General features: G+C 31.4%; 1 pseudogene; it reads right to left on the bottom strand.

Annotated features, from left to right (window-relative positions):
- Positions 1–6903: 6903 nt before the first annotated feature.
- Positions 6904–20700, bottom strand: LOC115236377 (annotated as a pseudogene).

The raw sequence follows: 20700 nt of genomic DNA, 5'->3' as shown, positions 1-20700 counted from the left end.
GACATTTTTTAATAGAAATTTGCATTAAAGCACATTACAAAAGCAAACTAAAACATTAATAAAGAAATATATAAAAACTTTCAATTCATTATCAATTCATTCTTTATCATTCTGTATAATCAATTATATTCTTATAACGCACGTTGATTTTATTTTAATATTTTGTAGTCCATCCATCTATATGTAGTGTAGCATATCAGAAAACTTTGTTTTGACTGATATAAATTTAAGTAATCGATCGATCAAATCATGTATAATATTTAAAGAAATAAGCGAATAATAATAATATAAAGTAAAAATATAGTGAAAAATATATAAAAGTAAATGTATACTTAATTCTATTTTATTATATAAATTGTATTATAAGAGTAATATTATATATTACAAAAATTTTAATTAATCACTATTTTTAATTAATGATTTGACATTTTATATCAGTTAAAGCAAAGTTATATTAAAACAACATACAACAAACGGTCCTAACGTATTACGACCGTCAACGAGCGTAAAGTTACGCTCATGCACCGGCGATAATAATTGCCAGCAACGGAAGGAATTTCTCTCCTTTATTGCCCTCTGACAGAGGTCAAAGCTACATCTCTGGCTAGATATAGCCAGAATGAATATGGCCAGGATCAACGAAAGGTAGGTCCAACTGGCCCAACGGAAGCAATATATTAGGGCATGCGAGTAAGACATGCAAGTAGGGCACGCGAGTAGAAAACGCGAATAGGGCACGCGAGTAGGGCACGCGATTAGGACAAATTTCTCCCCCAAATTTTGATAATCGCGGATTCCCGCTGGCTTAACAAATTTGGGAAATTTTATTTCAAATTTTATAAATATTATGAATATCGGTAAGTCTTCTAATCGTTTAATAAAAAGATTATTGAATAAGAATGTGAAGACTCAATGTTAAACCAACGATTAAATATTAGCTTTCCGTTCACGAAATTTGATGACTGTCTTCGATATTGCACGTCAACGAGCGTAAAGTTACGCTCATGCACCGGCGATAATAATTGCCAGCAACGGAAGGAATTTCTCTCCTTTATTGCCCTCTGACAGAGGTCAAAGCTACATCTCTGGCTAGATATAGCCAGAATGAATATGGCCAGGATCAACGAAAGGTAGGTCCAACTGGCCCAACGGAAGCAATATATTAGGGCATGCGAGTAAGACATGCAAGTAGGGCACGCGAGTAGAAAACGCGAATAGGGCACGCGAGTAGGGCACGCGATTAGGACAAATTTCTCCCCCTAATTTTGATAATCGCGGATTCCCGCTGGCTTAACCAGCAAAGTAGGGGTTAGGACTATTAGGACCAATTAAAATTAAAAAATTAAAAGTAAAAATTATGAATTTTTCTACAATTTTAATTAAAAATTAAAATTAATTATAACAAATTTTAAAAATGTATACACATGCTACATTTTTTTTAATAAATCAAAAATTGCATTTATATTTATTGTGTATAACATAAAATTTAATACACATGTGTTACATTTTATTTTATAGATTAAAACTTATACATATAATAGAAATTCTAAATTAATATATTTGTTAAATATTAGTTTTTCTATATTATTTATTTTAAAAATATTTATAAATTTAAGAGTTTGTGTTTTCATATCAAAGAATCGTTGATAAATTTGGGAAATTTTATTTCAAATTTTATAAATATTATGAATATCGGTAAGTCTTCTAATCGTTTAATAAAAAGATTATTGAATAAGAATGTGAAGACTCAATGTTAAACCAACGATTAAATATTAGCTTTCCGTTCACGAAATTTGATGACTGTCTTCGATATTGCAGAATCGCGAGTAAATTATTCCGGATTTCATGATTTGATTTTGATTTAATGGATATTTACAAATTTCGTATTGCAATTAAATATTCGTCAAATAAATTAATGAACTACGCGAAAACACCGCGTTCTTTCCACGTTCTTGGACGCGATTGCTGTCTTAGCTAAGGGGCCTTATCGCTGTCCCTCTCGTCAGGTGAACGTTAGTGTTGCGTGGTTCGTACCGGCGAGGAGTCGAAACAATTTTCATCGTGGAGAATTATTTCTTGTCGGTTCGTGTAAGATCCATCCGCGACGTCTACTTCGGTGTTCTGTTGAAAATTGAGAATGTTCGTTGCAGGATTGGAATTAAACCCAGGTTTTCCTGGCGATTTCTGAAAGCAATGGTTTCGGTAGTAATTCAACGACGACTGCCACACGCCTTTTCGAAGTCGAATCAAGAAACTAATTTAAATAGTATATTTAAAGGGAAGATATATATTTTTCTTCCTCTTTGTAAAAAGTGTTCTTCTATCATTATTACTCTATTAGTATTATTATTATCTTAATGCTAAAACAACTTAATAGTAGATTGAACATGGATATAGCTATTATGTATAAATTTCTATTTTTCAAGTAATTTCAAATTGTAATCAGTTTGCCTGTTGACATTTTTGATACAAAAATTATGGTTACAACTTTTTTTGAATATTATGTTAAAAAATATTATATATGAATGTAACATAAAATGTGCGTATATTTTTAAACTTCGAGACAAATCGAATGGGTACCCCGATATCAGTGAAATATGGGCAAATTAATGTATTTAAAAAAAGATTAATTACAACTTAAAATTAATTATGCTTGATATTATTTTGATTTATTTTATGTTGAAAAGTATTCAAAATAATTTTTTTTAATTTTGCTGTTATTGGGTTTGATTTGTCTCGAACAACTGGTACCCAAGAATTATTTGTACTCGCACATTTAACACAAGCTACAATAAAGATGCATGTATTTTATTATCCACAAATATAGTCGTTTGTAACCACATTTCCATAAAAATTGCTATATCCATTCATTTTTCAATAAAGAGATATATTTCTTAATAATGGAAGAACACATTTCCTCGCGTGAATCTCAATCTCGTGAATTGAAGATGAACAATGGTAACTGTCGTTGATTCGTTATCGAAATTATTGCTATTGGGAGTAGTCCGGAAGATCCGCGATTCGTTCCCTCCTACAGCGGGGTCCCTAATATTCAACGGATCACTTAACTTTTCTTTGCGAATTGATCTTGCAGGATCCGACGTAGAAGTAAGAAGTTTAACGTTCTCCATCTTTAGGATTGTTCTTGTCTTTGTCGGATATTAACCGGCGTGTTATCTGGCGGAGGGACCTTGATCCGGTCAAATTGTTGAGCCAGTTATCCTCCACTGAACGCGGCGATAACGCAGTTTTTTTTTTTATAACGGTGTCTTAAGATTTATAAGGTTTTATTGTTTAGTCAATCCTTCGCGAAACGGTACATATCTTATTCTCAATCGCGAGACTTGCGATAAAATCACATATTTGAAAATAAATCGGGCATTAAGTTTTATATTCACAAGTGTCCTATATTGCAGACGCGATTATAAAAAGCGCTCCAAATGTTTGTCGAAACATTTTCATTCAAATATATAGTAATTACATCGTTCCTTTGATTGTTCGAAAAATTACATATTTCAGAATCGCATATTACAGCTATCGTTGATTCATTTATTCGTCGCGTTTTTTTCGCAAATTTTAAACCGCTATCTATTTTGTGATTTAATCGTTGATTTAAATCAAAGCTTCGTCTACCTTTTTTCGGATATCTTCTTTGAAAATCTACACAAAATGCGTTAGTAGTCAATTGAAAAACGATCGATAAATTTATTAACTATTCTTTTGATCATAATTGTTTGCATTATAAAATTTAATAAGCTTTGTAATTGTATGTTGATTATTAATCATAAATATCGCATTAATCGTTGCTTATCAACTATATCAGAATTTTGTATTATATTTGTATTTATAATATATATTTGTAATATACTTTGTAATATACTTTGTACAATATATCTGTAAACTTTTTATGATATATTTTGTAATTATACAATACATTATATAATTTGTAATTATATTGTATATTATATACATCTTATATAATTCTTTGTGTTTTATATTTTTTATTTAACAAATTTGTAAAACTTATTTATTATAAGAAACCTATGTATTAAAGAAAAATTAAAAGAAAAATTTTTTACATAAATATATTTACATATTATATATATATTTACATTAATTAGATTCCCTCACAAAATCTATTTTTGATCGAACATATATTCATGGCAAATTGGATTTAAGCGCTCTCAAAATGATCAAACCTGCTTCACTCAAAAACGTTAATAATGTTAATCAAGTTACCGGTAGGATCACCCATGCCGGACAGGTCGAAGGGGAGGAATCGGACTAAGAGAGATACTATAATTATAATTATTATATTTTTTTTGAATAAAATAGAAGCAAAAGAGACATAGTGTCGAATGACTGTAATAATTTTCGACATGATGAGAAGAAACACGCATTTTATTTTCTATCTTTTCGTTATGTGTTTAACGAATTCTTTATTAAGTGCATGGGTATGTATTGTATAAACATCGAAATTGTCATAAATTGAAATAATGGCAAGAAGCAGGCAAGAAATTTAGCGTGGCTTTAGCATGTACATAAATTAATGTATAATAATTAATTCGTGCGGAAACATAGATCGATAATCAATAATCATAGTCATTCTATTTGCATAATTTAATTTAAAAAATTGAAACGGAAGAATCATTGCATTTCGCGAGCATTTATCTCACAATCAGTGTGACGTTCCGAATTTCCTGAGCTAAGTAATCCACGTGGACTGCTGACTTAAATACTCCACGCGGACTGCTGACCTAAATACTCCACGCGGACTCGCGATCGACAACCAATAATCATAGTTGTTTCGATTTTCGATCCAATAGAGAACTCGGATTTTGTCGTCTCGCAAAACATATTGACGTTCCGGACTTCTCTCTCGCATCCTTCTCGTATCCTTATGTATCCTTCTCGCCTTATCTTATTTCTAATTCCTTAAAAGGCACACTCGAGCGAGCAGGCGAGCACCGTTTAGCTTCCTCGAAACTTGATACGCAGAGATAAAAAAACTAAAACAAGAAATTTACCGATACTTTTTTCACAATTTTCAATCGTTTAGGTGTCGCATTTCACACCGAAAGTGTGAAATAACAAGTTTATTTACGTGTCCACCTGTCATCGACTTTCTTATCACGTACAAGTGATTTATGTCTCAACTTAGCTGCTCACACAAATTTATTTCGTACATTTTAGTTACTCACACACGCGATTATAACGTCGGTGTAGTTCCGAGCATTTTCTATGAACGTAGAAAATAAATGTGTACATACGTCATTCATATTCTTTTAATTCTCAATGATAAAATAACGTTTTAATTGACTTATATTAATATTAATCCACTGATGATTTTTATTTTATTTTCTTGTATCTATAAAACCATCCTGTATCTTTTAAAAAAATATAAATTTGGAGATTTTTCATACTATACAATTTAACAACGTCGATCGCGCCGATTTAATTAATTGAGTGATAATACAATATCGCAATTGTGATTCGTTTAATTGTTAACAAACACATTACATAATTTATATATGCATTTTGTTCACACAGAGAATAAAAACAATTTTGCCAATCTGGACATGATGCGCAAAATTGCGATTATTTGTCAGAATAATTTTGATTATCTGATTGAAATAAAAGTGACGTGGTAATTGCGTAAAACTTACGGCGCATATTCTACTAAAGAGGTATTCCATTCGTAGTGCAATATTCATTTTTAACATTGCATCTAATATCGGCTTTTTGATTAAAGTTTTGGGTAGCATCACACGAGTTATAAGAAAAAAATCTCTCAACACTCAAAGCGCTAAAATCCCAATATTTCAAAGAATATCGCAATTTTTTGTATGATTTTTCGTTTCCGAAAACCTGACAGTATACCTTCTACCGAACGATTATACGATTGTGGGAAAAATAATTAACGTTGTTAATGATTAAAACTCTTTAGAAATCGAAAGAATACGGTTAGATAATTAAAATTGTAGGAAAATGTTTCGTTTACATTTCAATTACTTTCATATATTTTATATTTATTTTTTTAGTAAAACTTTTTGTTTTATTACAATATATTTGAAGTACAGAAAAGATTGATCGAGAACATTATCTTAACAAAATGTTGTAGTTTTTTCATTTCTGATTTTTTATTGAAATGACTATATATATATAACTAATTCAAAAATCATCTTTATGTTAACTATTATTAAACTTAGAAAATTTTGAGTATTATTTCTTTGCTGAAAGTTTAAAAGAAAGTATTCTAAGAATATATAAATTTATCGAAAAATATACCAGTATACAATAACGTGCTTGGTTTTTTCGACATTAATATTTGTACTTTGCATTACAGTAAAATAGAAATTTCTATATTGCAGATAAGATTGTAATAAATAACAATTATATACGTATTATATATTGTATATATAAACAATGGCCTCTTATATCGCAATCGATGAACTCTCGATTATACGAATTTGTAATTTATCATGTTGGTTCGATATTTTATCAAGGTACAATTTATTACCTTCTCATTTTAAATAATAACTCGATATACGATATAGATTTTCTAAATAAATAACAAATAAATTTTAATTTTTTTATTATTATAATAAATTTTTTGAATGGTCTTCAATCTATGGTTTTCGTAATTAAAAATTAATTTTCTGCTCGCGGATTATAATCGAGAGTCAACTGTGCACTTTTATCGATTAAAACATTAAATAACTATAATCATTACAATATAAATATTTTTCGACGGTACAGTACTTTGGGCGTTCAATTCAAAATCACAGAGAATCATAAATCTCCGTATCAGATTTACTCCAGTCCTTGTTTCTGCGACAGACTTGAAATGGTACACGTATGATAATTTCAATTAAAGAAATAATAATTAGTTGAACGCATTTAGTCAAGTTAACAACTTTTTTTTCTCAGTGTAGGAAACATTGCTTCTCAACATATTTTCGGTCCATTCGAAAGGATCATGATGCGCTTTCACGTTCTCAGTCTCACAGTTCGTGATTATTCATCATTTCATCATATTCAACTCATTCAGATCATCCTCCGAGATGTCGAGATCGCCGTAACCCCAGACGTGACTTCCATCGCCGGATCGGTTGGCTCTGCGACGGATCATCCCCGGCGAGACGTATTTCCGATCGTAGGCCCAGCCGATCTGTGCAAACGTGTCGATAAAACCGGTAGTGATATTGAAGTAAGTGCCCAGCTCGCTAGTCTTATAGTCCCATGGAAATACATGATGATAATTGTGATATCCCTCGCCGAGTGCTGCAATCGATACTGCAATATTCTCGACCGGTGAAATGTACCTACGAGTAAATCGTCATTAAACGGCTAACATTTAGACGAAATTTGTATCGCGTGAAAGAAATTTATTGGATTAAATAATTGCCAATTCTTGATCGTTCCATTGTGCGAGAAAATGGTCATAGCTATTTTTTCAGATAAGTTCATCATGATTCAATACGTACTTGTCATAGGGTTTCTGTCCCCACATGTGCGCCACGCTGTTGACGCAGAAAGCTATGTTCAAATTTATGCAGAAGCGGAAGTTGAAGTTTACCCAGAACGAGATCCACAGCGATTCCGACCAGAAATAACAAGGAACAGTCACCGGTAATCCAATGGTCAGGAGCGCAAATAGAGGGATGTATAATCTGCGAGGTAAATTAAATAATATAAAATTTATCATATTACGACTGACAATGAGAAGGAAATAATGGAGCGGAATTCCTAAACGATATAAAAGTGATAATAAAGACATCTCTTTCTGATATATATATATATATATATATATCGCTTTTTATGTATTTTCATATATTTCATTTCATATGACGCGCTGAAAGCGAACAATGTGAATGAATAAATGTAAGCCATTTGCCTTTTCTGCCACATAACTATGGAATCCGCTTCCAAGTCACTCATGTCGACTGCGTTGCGCTTGTCAACGACATCGGGATGGGGTGTTATAAAAAGCCACCCCACATGAGCGAAAAAGAAACCTCTCCTCACGTCATGCGGATCCCCGTCGGTTTCACCGTATTTGTGATGCACTCTGTGGTCCAATGCCCATGTATACACATCTTTCTGTATAAAAAGAGTATCGTTAAAAAGAGTCTTTAAAATATCGTTAACTTTTAAATTCGCTGATAAATACATCACATATTGATATATTACGATATAATGCTAAATATGCGTAAAAATATAAGATATTTAGGTTTGAGTTATATATTTTGGACGAGAGTGTAAGAATGTAGTTATATCAATTATCCTTCTAGTAGTAACGAAAAAAACACGCAAGAATATATTATCGTCATTATGTAAGAGCTTACGTACCTGTCCTGTTATCGTAAAGAGGAAGACTAGAAGCAAACGCAGGGGCCACTTTGCTTTGTAAGCCTTGTGCGACCATAATCTATGAACGCCAGCCGTAATTCCAAATCCGGACGTATAAATCGTTATAAACACTATAACCATAAAAAGCACATATCCATCAAAATGTATATTCAAAAATGTACACATTCGAATAATTAAAGTGGAGCAACGAGATTAAAGTACCAAATTGAAGGACTCATTTACTAAGAATTGAATTTTGCGATTTTATTCATTTTTTGTAATGATTCAAAATTCTTGACGCGCCTACACATACACATATACGTGACAACTTTTTAAGCCATTATAACTCCGTTTCTCTCTTCATTGTTCGGTATTGAACTCGTTTTCTTATTTCAAATATTTTCATATCTTCTTTTGTGCATTTTTAATATTGATTTTTATAAGATAGACTATTTTTAAAGTTTACAAAAAGAAAAGTAACAAGCATAGTAAGTGAAAAATAAGTAATTGAGATAAATAAGTTAATTCAATTACGCAACGTTATCAGCATTTATTTCTCACGTTCTTCAAATACGAAGAACTAGAAGAGATATATTTGTCGTGTCGTAGACGCGAATGTAGAAATTCAAGACACGATGTTGTTATTGCGCTTTACTTTTCCGTTTGACGCCGGCGGGCTTGCCGGCATTAAATGATAATCGAACACAAACACGTGCGTTGCGTATAATCGTACATCCCGTTATCGTATTATCGCCCGTAATTTCATCGTATGCGTCGCGCGTATTTCCATCCTGTCATTCATTTTTCAAGACCAATGCCGTGCGTGATTCAAGCTCCGTAGAATATGGATAAATCGTATCTGGTTGTTGTGAATTTATTTTCAGGCGCCCGGCGTCTCTTTGGCGCTTGCATATGTATGACGATGCTTAGCTAGACCGGCTTTTATGGCTACATCGATAAACGTTTCGATTTATACGTGGAAAATTGACACAGCGAAAGAGCGAGAAAGAACCTGCAAATTTACATTGCCATTAAGAGTATAAAAAAAGATACGATAACAAAGAGGTGAGAAAGATCGACTTGTTTTTTATATAAATTTGTTCGCTATTTTTTTTCTTCATATGATAATTAATAATTTTTACAAAATAATTGTTCAGTACACTATAAGATTCTCGATATCTTGTATGCAAAATAATTTACAAGAGAAACTTTATATATAACAGCTAAGCCACATTAAATTGTCTATTACATAATTTCGTTCAAAACGTAAATTGCGTTGTAAAAACAATATGCTCGTTGGTAAAGAACAAATAAATATAGTTATTACCGGTGTAATTATTTTCGATATAGTACATGGTCAAGCGTTGTGTTCTTATGGCGCTAGCATTACAGCACTCCGACATTATGTATCATGAATCATGATTAATCGCAAACGATGTGAAATTACAGACGACTTATATTCTTGTATATTACCATCAAACAACAAACTAATTATTTTCAACATTCTCACATTTCAAGGATCATTCTAATATCAAATTATGCGTTACATAATTAAATTATAAAATCATTATAATTAAATTACGATATTGAAAAATAAAAGGTATTCAAACTCAAATTATTATATAAAATCATTAAGCATAAATCTCAATTATAACGTAAAATAAAAAATAACGCATGATAGACAAGATATTAATCATCATTTATTCGGTATTTCGATATATGAAACGATACTAGTTGTTTTTATAAACTCTCATAGATGATTAATAGGATTAACAGGATGATTTAATTAGATTGTAAAGTCAAATAGATATCGCGCTGTGGTATATATATTGATTATTTTTATTTCTAGGCTTGTGCGCCAGATGTTCAAAACGCAAAAATCCTTTTCTTAGAACACGGTTATTACGCAGTCTGTAAAATTCGTGAAAAGATATTCATGTCAAAATTATATGATGCTGCGGTTAAAAAAAGAACATTCTTACAAAAAGGTACAACAAATATTCTTTTTAAGCGAGTCGATAATATTCATATTAGAATATTGAAATTGCGAAAGTTGGTAGTATATGACGAACGGTAAATGAAAATATGAATCAAGAAAATTTCTCTCACCCCATAGCGTCGTAAGCAATTTCGCTTGCGTGAGTACCAGGTACAGCCCGTAGAGAAAACCAGCGTGTATGAAGATTTGCGCGCTGAGATCCAGCCACTTGATTCGCGGTACGTAAACGACCTTGGCCGTTGACTCATCGTCCTTCTCGGCTATCGCCTCGTCTGCGTTCGTGATCTGTCTTCTCTTAAGCGTCGGGCTGCAAATATCCATCTCCGGCGTGGTGCCCATCGTCGGCGGTGTCCTCTCCTCGTTTGGCGACATCCTCAATGAAACCGCGTTTCTTCGTGATTCTCTCGTAAGCACATCCGGGGACTATCTCACGCCGATAAGCCCGCCGTCGATCTTCCGGCACGCGAATCGACTCAACCACTACTCTGCATTTCAAGTAGCTTTCTCGAGGCTGGCCAATACGCGTGACGCGATTTATCGGTTGCGTTGTTATATCGCGTAGAACTGATAGAAACGAATCTCGTACAAACCTCGAACGAAATTCTAGATTGGTACTCTGAAAAAAAAAATGTATACGTTTAATATCTCTTTCTTGATAATGCGTCGATAGCACGTAAAATTTCAAATTTGTTAAAGAATCTGTTATCAAAATTAATAACGAAATTTTTTAAAGAATATCTCTCATATGACTTTAAAAATCCTTCGACAATTCCACACGGAATATTCTAAAAACGAAATGAATAATTCACTTGACCATATATTTCAAAACATATTGATCACTGATAATGTCAACTGGTTTGTATGTGTCACGATAAGATTATCTATTTCCAGGCGTTCTGCGAAATTTAATCAAGAGAGATTATTTATTCCGCTTATTATTATTATTATATAATAATAGATTGTTATATTTATTTTTATTTAATCTCTCGTCGTTTGCTCTTGTTCAATTAACTCGGTTGTATTTAACTTGATTAATTATGCACATTAATACAGATCAACTTTTTATAATTATCGATTTCCTGTTATTGATGTTGAAATTATCTATATTCGTAGAACATATATGCGAAACAGTTCAATCTTATTTTTTATAACTAGTAAACGTCTAACAATATTTTCAAAACTGCATAAATTTATGTGAACTAAAGGCAAAGCTGTTCATTAACATGTTAGGTATGTCTCGGCATACAAATCAACCGAGCATAACTGCGAGAATGTTTTCCATGTTTAAACTATGACAAATACGTGATAGTCTGCAAATATCCTCGACCTACGTCAAGCATTAAAATCTTAACTATTTGCGAATAATCTTGCTATTAATAGGTATGTTTATAACATAAGTTGCATATTAATGAATCACATATCTGAAAATTAATAGAATATGGTTATTTGCAGAATTACTGTACATTAAAAATTCGTAATCTCGGAAAAATATATTGATAACACAAAGTGACAAATATATTAATTCACATGTGCGCGCGCGCATATGTGTATATAAATTTATCTAACAATAAGCACGTGCTAATCGATACATATATACTGTTTCTACGTTTGAATTTTTATATAATCAAAATATAATTTGATAAAAGTATCTTTCTCTTTTATCAAATAACAATAATAAGAAAAATCTATTTATTGTTTTATCATCAGAAACGTTAATATATAATAATACATAACGATACATACGAATGAGCAAATGCCAATACGCCATACAATATTTTCGTAATATGAGCTCCTATCGCGACACAAAATCGTATAACGGCACAAAAGAACTAAAATTAAAAAAAACCAAACTCATAAAATGAAAATCCAATGAATATACTTGGCAATCTAATTTGTAAGAGACGATAACAGTGCAGTAAAATGACGCTATCGCTTAAAGCGCAGTAATGCTGTATACATTACATAGGCACAACATGTAATAAAAATCAAATAATTGTTTCTCACAACAATAACTGACTATCATATATATATATATATTCATAAACATACACATACATTGTTATTCTTATAATTACAAGTCCACGCAATCTCAAAGTAGATTATAATTTTGAAATAAATTAATTAATTCTTAAACTTTTATATCAGACTTACGTAAAAATTATGAAATGTAGCTTTTTAATCTTAATAAATTTTTTCTGTTATTGTCGCAAGATGTGATTTATTTTGTCCGAAGGTCCATATTATGATGCAATATCTATTGATATTTGATTATTCCATCTGAGCGCTAATGTCAAACTTTGAGACAATGACAAGAGAACCGACCTATCGATCGACAAACTTCAACTCGAAAATAATTCGTTGCGTCTTTTATCACACATGTGTGAAATTAGAATTAAAATTGGTTTTAAATTCGCTATTGCCCTCTGTGCGTTTGTGATGTTCAAGAAAGAATGTGAAAAACTTAAGCAATTTCAAGATTTTTAAATAACGTTAATTGCAGCACATAATAAATTTAAAAAATTGCAATATAATACAAACTTTATTATAATTGATATGTAAATCTCGATCCTCTGAATTTAGACTTTATAACTATTTAAGATAAAAAATGCTATTCTTTTTCACACGTTTTTCGCCCCTCTTTCAGCCCTTTCTCTGTTAACTAGGAATTCGATCGATCGCCGTTCCCGAGTGCTCTGGAAAACGCGCTTTCGCGTCGCGTTGCGTCGCAATAATAGCGTCCATGTCGCCAAGACTCGGTCATATTCTCAGTATTCCGATGATTGTCATAAACACGCGTTATGTGATACTTTTTTCGGTCGACTGATCTTATATTCCGCTCACAATGCATCGAGGCTAAGCAAAACACGACGAAAAGATTTATGACAAAACGTGATGTAATCCACGCCGACCATCCTCGTCCTATTTTGCATCTATATACCCGTTGGGCGTTAATAATACCTTTTTATACATTACAATTAATATAGTGAATATCAATATGTCGTTATATCATTATATAATATAAGAAATGCGCACATATTTTGTCTACAAAATTATAGTATGATTGAATTTCAAAATTTCAAAATTTATTATATATAGATTATATACTATATAATATCAATTTATTAACATGAGAATTTATGGTCGATAGTTGACGAATAATCGCATAAAGTCGATTATATAGAGCGTATTGCTTCGATGTAGAATGCTATCTACATGAAACGCTTGGATCTATAGTAAGAGAAAAATTACAGCGAAAGAATCTCAAACGAGCTCTCGATAGCATCTTGAATAGACGTTAATGATGTTGAAAGACATCAAACATTCCTTAACATCTTGCCTTTAAACTAAAATTAAATCTATCTAAGATTAATTAAAGGATAAGATTTATCTATTTGCATCCACGTTGTTTAAAAAAATTACAAAGTAGAAGATTTTTGTGTTTCACATGAAAGCGAGAAATATTTGTTCACATAAGAAAGTGTTATCTCAAGTTTAGACATTTCCTAATCGGTTTAATTATGTGGGCGCCGGACCGACACCATTATAAGAACACTCTTTAGATCTATTCAGAATTCAAAGGTCAATTCGCAGCGTGTAAGAATGTGGACTTTAGAATTTCGATGTGCCGAGAATACCCACATCAATCAATTTTTTTCCGTTGCATAATAAATGTTGCGCACATCATATAAAAAATTTGGCCTTAGATAATCTCTTGTTTGTAGCTTTAATAGTCTTATCAATAATTAAATTACATTTAAGTATTAATTAAAGTTCATTTGTTTCCATTGAAATAATATGCCACGCGCATGTGTATATATTTTATTAATTTTTTCACATAAATATATATCATTTTAATTTTTTTGTATAATATTTGCGTGAAATACTGAAATTTTATATATTTTTATAATTATCGGCACAAATAATATTTTGGTCTCATATTTAATGGAATAATTATATTAGATTTCAAACAGTATGTGTATGTAGGCATACAATACACACACGATGTAACGTAATGACCATTATCATACGCGTGACATTAAACATAACTCGTTATCTAATTGCGAAAATTGATCCGCGTGATTCAGAGCACGAATGTGCGATATCTGCTCTTTAACAATTACGAACAAATGCATATGATTGATATTTCCTCGTTCGCAAATACACTGGTTTCGAATATCATACTTTCAATCTTTGACAATGATGAACATATGTAGAAATATGACGTTCTATCGCAACGCAATATTTTATTCTTCCCTACTGACCTCTTTTTGATAAATTATGTTATTTGCTTTATAATTCATTGAATCGTTTGCGAACTAATTACGCAACGGTTCAATATCATTTTGCGTCTCATTTTTGCTCTTATGCTGAATTATTAACTTGAATTACTTGAAATTTGCTATTTAATTTTAATAATCATAAAAATTGGAAATATGTTTATTTTAACCGATTTTCTTTAGAAAATTATTTTATATTATTATTATAAAAATTATTTTATATTCTACTATTTTTCTCTTTATATAAATTAATTATATAATTTCTATATATGTGATATAAAAATTAACTACATACATAATTTATACATTGGAAAATAAAACTGTATTTTAAAGTTGGATAGATTCGCGCCGCACACCCGTTATATCGGCGGAAATGAGGTAAATGCGTCGTTTCAGTGGCGCCATAGATTATAAGTATGTACATAAAGGGAATGGATTTGATTTTCTTATCAGTATAAAGATGTTTACATCCTTGGGTTTCGATATTATGTATTTTGTACAATTGCATCGCGCGATTTATTTTTAATAAATAGTGCAAGCTATCTTGCTGAAGTGTTAACATAAAAATTATAAAACACAATTTTTTAAACTTCCTATTTTAATACATTACATTGCAGACTTTTTTATAATCAAATAAAAAATTGTTCTATTCTTTAATCTGCCAACACGAACCGATTCGATTAATTACAATTAACTGAAGCTGATTTATTTATTTTTAAACGGAGAAATATACATATTTCGCATAAATTACGATATATATCGATTAAGAGGAACGATGATGAAGCATATATGTTGCTGGCAAGTTAAAAATATTGGATAATTGCTTCTACGAAAAATTCCTTATCATAATATTGTAATTATTTTTCGAGATAGATAGCAGTGATTCCACACACTTGTGCCTACAGAAACCTTATCAGGCGATAGCAAAGAAGAATTAATAATCGTGGAGACGATATAGATCGCGTGTGCAAGCATCGATACCCTGTCCTATAAATTGATCGGATAATGAATCGTTACTCGAACTGAACGATATTATAATCTCGACGTGACTCACTACTACATCTATTCACTCTCACCGTCAAAGGAACAACGACGTAACTTATTTCGTAATAATGCGGTACGTTGTCCTTCGGAGAATATTCCCGAGGCTGTTAATTTTAGCATACATTATAGAATATTACGCTGTCAATTTTACCATACATTATAGAAACGTTTTAGAAGATTATAAAAATATATCTTATTTTAACGAAACAATTACTATCATTCTAATGTAATGACGTCAAAACTCTTAGATAAAATTCTCGGTTTCCTATTCCTTGACATGTGTGTGGAGCGTGTATTTTTGTAATGAGCTATAAATAACGTCGTGGAGTGTGTTCACCGGAAGAGTGAACGCGAGTTCTTTCCAATTGAAGAGTTGATATAATACAAATTTTTTTTTGGGTTCTCCCGAGTCGCGTAATAATTTCATTGGAAATTCACCGCTACGAAGCGACCGATGTATACACAGGGTGTGTCATCGACAAATTTATCTTCTATATCTGTACCTATAATCATGTTATCTTGCTTCGAGAATTATATATTTGTTTATATAACAAGTTTATATATCATTGTTCATATAAAAACGTTATACAGTTTTCGTAATTAAAATCCTATATGATAAAAATTAATTTAATTTGCAACGCGAGGAAATAGAAATAATTACTAATGTTACAAGCAACAACAATTAATTAAGTGTTATCGCGTAGAAGTACGTTTCTTAATAAACTTTGATTAGTCTCCTCTTGTGTGATAGTAATTATAAGAATTAAGTAAGATAATAAATAAGAATTGATAGAAATTTAAATAAGTAAGGAAAAATTAAGGCTTCTTGATAATAAAAAATGCCTTGTTTCGATATTTAAATTATTTTCAGATAAGAAACTTAAAACTTCTTTATTCTCTTTTCTCATATTTTATCTTAAATTATTTCGATACTTTTGTGCAAAAATCGACATAATACAAAATATTGTAGAGTATGATCAATTTTCGCTGCGTTGTTATGTCCCGAGTTTTACACCGATTAAATTATGGATTAATCTACGCAATCAATTAAAGTCAAAGGATATATAAATAGCGATGATATTAGTGTCAAAGTAGCATCCACAGTTTGGTATAGGTAGTAAAGTTATTCAATTGGTAATGCGATGACGCAAATGACTGAATAAAATGACAATGATACTGTTGAGGGATCGGCAACAAAATAAGAAAAAAAGAAACGGATGTGCAAACGTACTATCATTCTGCAATCGTTTCAACTCATTTATCTCATTGGATGTTAAACGATTTTTTAATGTGAGACTAACGTTTAACCACGATACATATCAATGATCAAAAACGATAGCAATGAATCAAATTGATCGGGCCATTCAAATCAACTCCGCAATGTGTTTTAAACATGTCATCATATAAGAAAGATTCATTGCAAATGGTTATTAAATTAAAAGACAAAGTATATATATATATATAATAAAGTATAATTAAATATATTTAAATACGAACATAAAAAAAACACGTTTTTAAACTCTTTTAAACTCTGCTGATATATGAGCAAATTTTACAAAGTGTATTAGACTCTAATGTAATAAAAGATAATTAAATGCGCACGCGTATTATCAGTTTCGTGACAGAAACGCATTAAGGCAAGAAGTGTAAATTAGAGAATCCTGTTCCGTGCACTTTCTCTAATATTGTCGCGATCGATAGACGAGAGAAGTATTGTTTCAGAAGACAAGCGTCCCGTCGTGACGGCAATTTAGTTCTACAATTTACGAAGTGACCCAATCCATTCGTTCATATAGTATCGTCTTCGTTTCATCGTAACCCCCTGAGTTTAATCGGAATTTAGTTCACGGTCGATTCTTGATTCTGCCAGTTTTCATTGCAGAGAACTTTTTATTAACACTATCTCGAAGTCTTGTTAGACAATTGCGAACATAAAATAGTATAAAAAAAAAGAATCAAAGGAATTATCGTATCACGCGAAACAAATTCAAATTCAATGCAGTCATATCACATTATATTGTTAATGAACAAAAAGAATGCATGCTTATAAAATTTGCTCTGTAGAGGAATTTTAGAATAGCATGAAAAAAGGAGAAGGAAATACTCCTTTTAATTAATTTAATTAATTAATTAAACGATAAAGAAACATATAGAATGTTAGGATTTCAGGATTATCAATCGTACATAAGTTTAGGAAGAACTGCATATTCATTCGGTGAATCTTGTATTCGAGTCTACGCTCATTATTACATGTATTATACAAGGCACGTAATAAGCAAGTGCCTGTCATAGTTAAAAAAATATCTCCAAGTCAACTTACATTACGATGAATCATAAGAGACGTATATGGAACGACAAGAATATTGTGAAAATTAATCAAATCTTATTTTTTTACGACAGAATTATTAGAAAAAAATAAAAAATCCTCTCTTATTTTATTTTTCAACGAGTTCCAATTGGTAGAATATATATGAATTATCAATTTCATCATGTCTCTTTCGCAAAGAACAATTAAATTATTTATTAAGCTCGATGTGGACGTCTTATGATTCACGACTAAAATCAAGATAAAATTCTATTATAATACAATAGAATAATTTTATGTTACTTAATCATATCTTAACGTATGTATATGTTCTGATATATGTATTTTGTACATGTATATATTTTATTTTTTTTAAATATTTTCTAAATTACACGACACAAAATTATGAATAGAATTTATAATTTTCCTGAATTCTGTTGCAAATTATAGAATTCGTCTAAAACATATTTTAATTTTTGATTAATTTTGATTGTTCCAATAATTGTTTCAATAATTGATATCTTTATCGTCACCTACTTGAATTGCAATCACTCACTTTTGCGACTTAATGATAAATGAATAATATGATAATTATTTATCGTTATGTTAAATATAAATCTTATTATTTACATTACATTAATTAAAAATTTGATTATACACTGAACTGTGATCTTACAAATTATCAGGTAATAAACGGTTTATTTTTTATTTAAAAGGTCTATCGATACACCAAGAATGACGTCAGTATTTTAATGAAATTTAATGGAAGTTCAAATATGCATCCTATCTCCAAATTTTTTAGTTCGCGATTGATAAAAATTATTTTCATATCAAAATCGAAACATAAAAATATAAATTTCATGCCGAAGTATAGGTTAAAGTTACGTGCCTGTATTTAAAAGATTAAGAAGCATATGTTTCATCATTCATGTGTCGATTATGGAATAATTGATGAAACTGTCACGCGATTCTCTGTTATTTATTGTGTCATATTTTAAAGAAATTTAAGAAATAATTAACTCTCAAAAGAAAACAATATCAATCACTCAGATTGGTAGACATTCATTAAATATAGACTGTAGTCATGAATAATTATGTTTATTAGTGTTTATTGAGTTAAAGTTAACTGAGACTTGATCAATCTTTCGTTTCTCTATAAAGACAAAATGACAGAAAAGGACAAGAGACAGCTTGAGAATTTAACTTAACTTTAATTATTTATTGCGATTAGAATTCCAAATGAATATTACAATTTAGGATCGTTAAGAAGTCTGACGTCAGGCATGCCTCGATTCGTCGTAACGGATGATTTGTCGAGCGATTAAACGCTCGACAATGTTTACTTGTTATGTCATTCGCAATTTCGAGTATATACGGAGAACAGCTCTCGTTTGCTGAGTTCACCTTGTGGATTATTAGGTCTTAAGATTATCGCCAGCATACCTCACTCTCATGCGTACATACATCTTACCTGCCAATAAATAATTGCTAAACGGTAATTCTGTAAGCTGTTACGCACGTTAAAATACACGGTGTGCGTGTCACATCGAAAGTGGGTTATATGGAAAAATGTGCAATAAAATCAAAATAAATTTAGCATGCTTATTAAGAGCCAGAATATATATAATATAGATATAATAAAATAAATTTATATCGCATCTCGCAAATTATATCCGAAATATTTACTGCAAAAACGTGTCAGGTAACGTTTGACATTTAATTGTATAATAATTTCAAAATTTACATGCTTTTCACCGATTAGAAGATCACATCTATCGTGTCTTAGCGTATGTCTCGCGTGAATATTATCTGAATATTCTAACTGATTTCGGGCATTTATCAAGTATGTATTGTGTGTAATCTTAACTGTATCTTATATTCGCTATCTAACTGTATCCAAATCAAGATTCCAGGACAGCGGCGTACTTACAGGAAGAATATAACGTAACTCTTCTGTTCTTCCTTTCTCGTGTGACTTAACAAGATATCACGGATTCATTACGATAACGTGTTGTGACGATATAAGTCCATCTCGCGAACCCAGATTTCTCTTTCATTCAGACTTGATTCGGATTCGTAACTCGAGCATACGCAGTCGTGTCGTCCTGTTACACACGTGCGCGAAATTCCAAAAATCGGCAATATTAATTTTTCGAAGGATAAAGAGTCGATATTTATAGGGCATATAAGGCGAAGCGATCCGCGAAATAGACCGATAACAGCTCATCGGCAATAAATGTCACTTTTAGCGACACGTGCCGATCAGCTGTTTAAAAAGCGTCCGCGACTAGTGTCATTACAATTAACACATTCCGAATTTATTCTGGCGCGCGCTCGAAGATATATCTCATGCAATTTAAAAACATACAATTTCTTTCATTCTATCATACCGCATGCGCGTATTCGAGATTTTCGCCGCTTTTCCGCGTTAAGATTTTTGCGCATTTTTAAAACGGAGAGAGTTAAATCGCACACGGTCGGTTGGGCCAGAGGAATAAAAGATCGATCAAATCTTAATTAAATTTATCATGCGTCGCCGCCGATACTCACCGGTGGAAATTCCGGAGAAAAGCCGCGTCCGCTGCCGACAAGCACGCGCACAAATGCAAACTGAGCGACGCGACGGCTTTCTACGTCACATTCTCCCGTTTCGGAACATTGCCAGCGGCATCGTAATTGACGCCGGCATAGCCGGATTCCTGTCTCTTCTATTGCAGATGGCG

This window comes from Formica exsecta, unplaced genomic scaffold (assembly GCF_003651465.1).
Source record: "Formica exsecta isolate Colony F162 unplaced genomic scaffold, ASM365146v1 scaffold247, whole genome shotgun sequence".
NCBI lineage: Eukaryota > Metazoa > Arthropoda > Insecta > Hymenoptera > Formicidae > Formica > Formica exsecta.
Note: the sequence above shows the minus strand (reverse complement) of the source record. Positions and strands in the feature narration are given on the sequence as shown.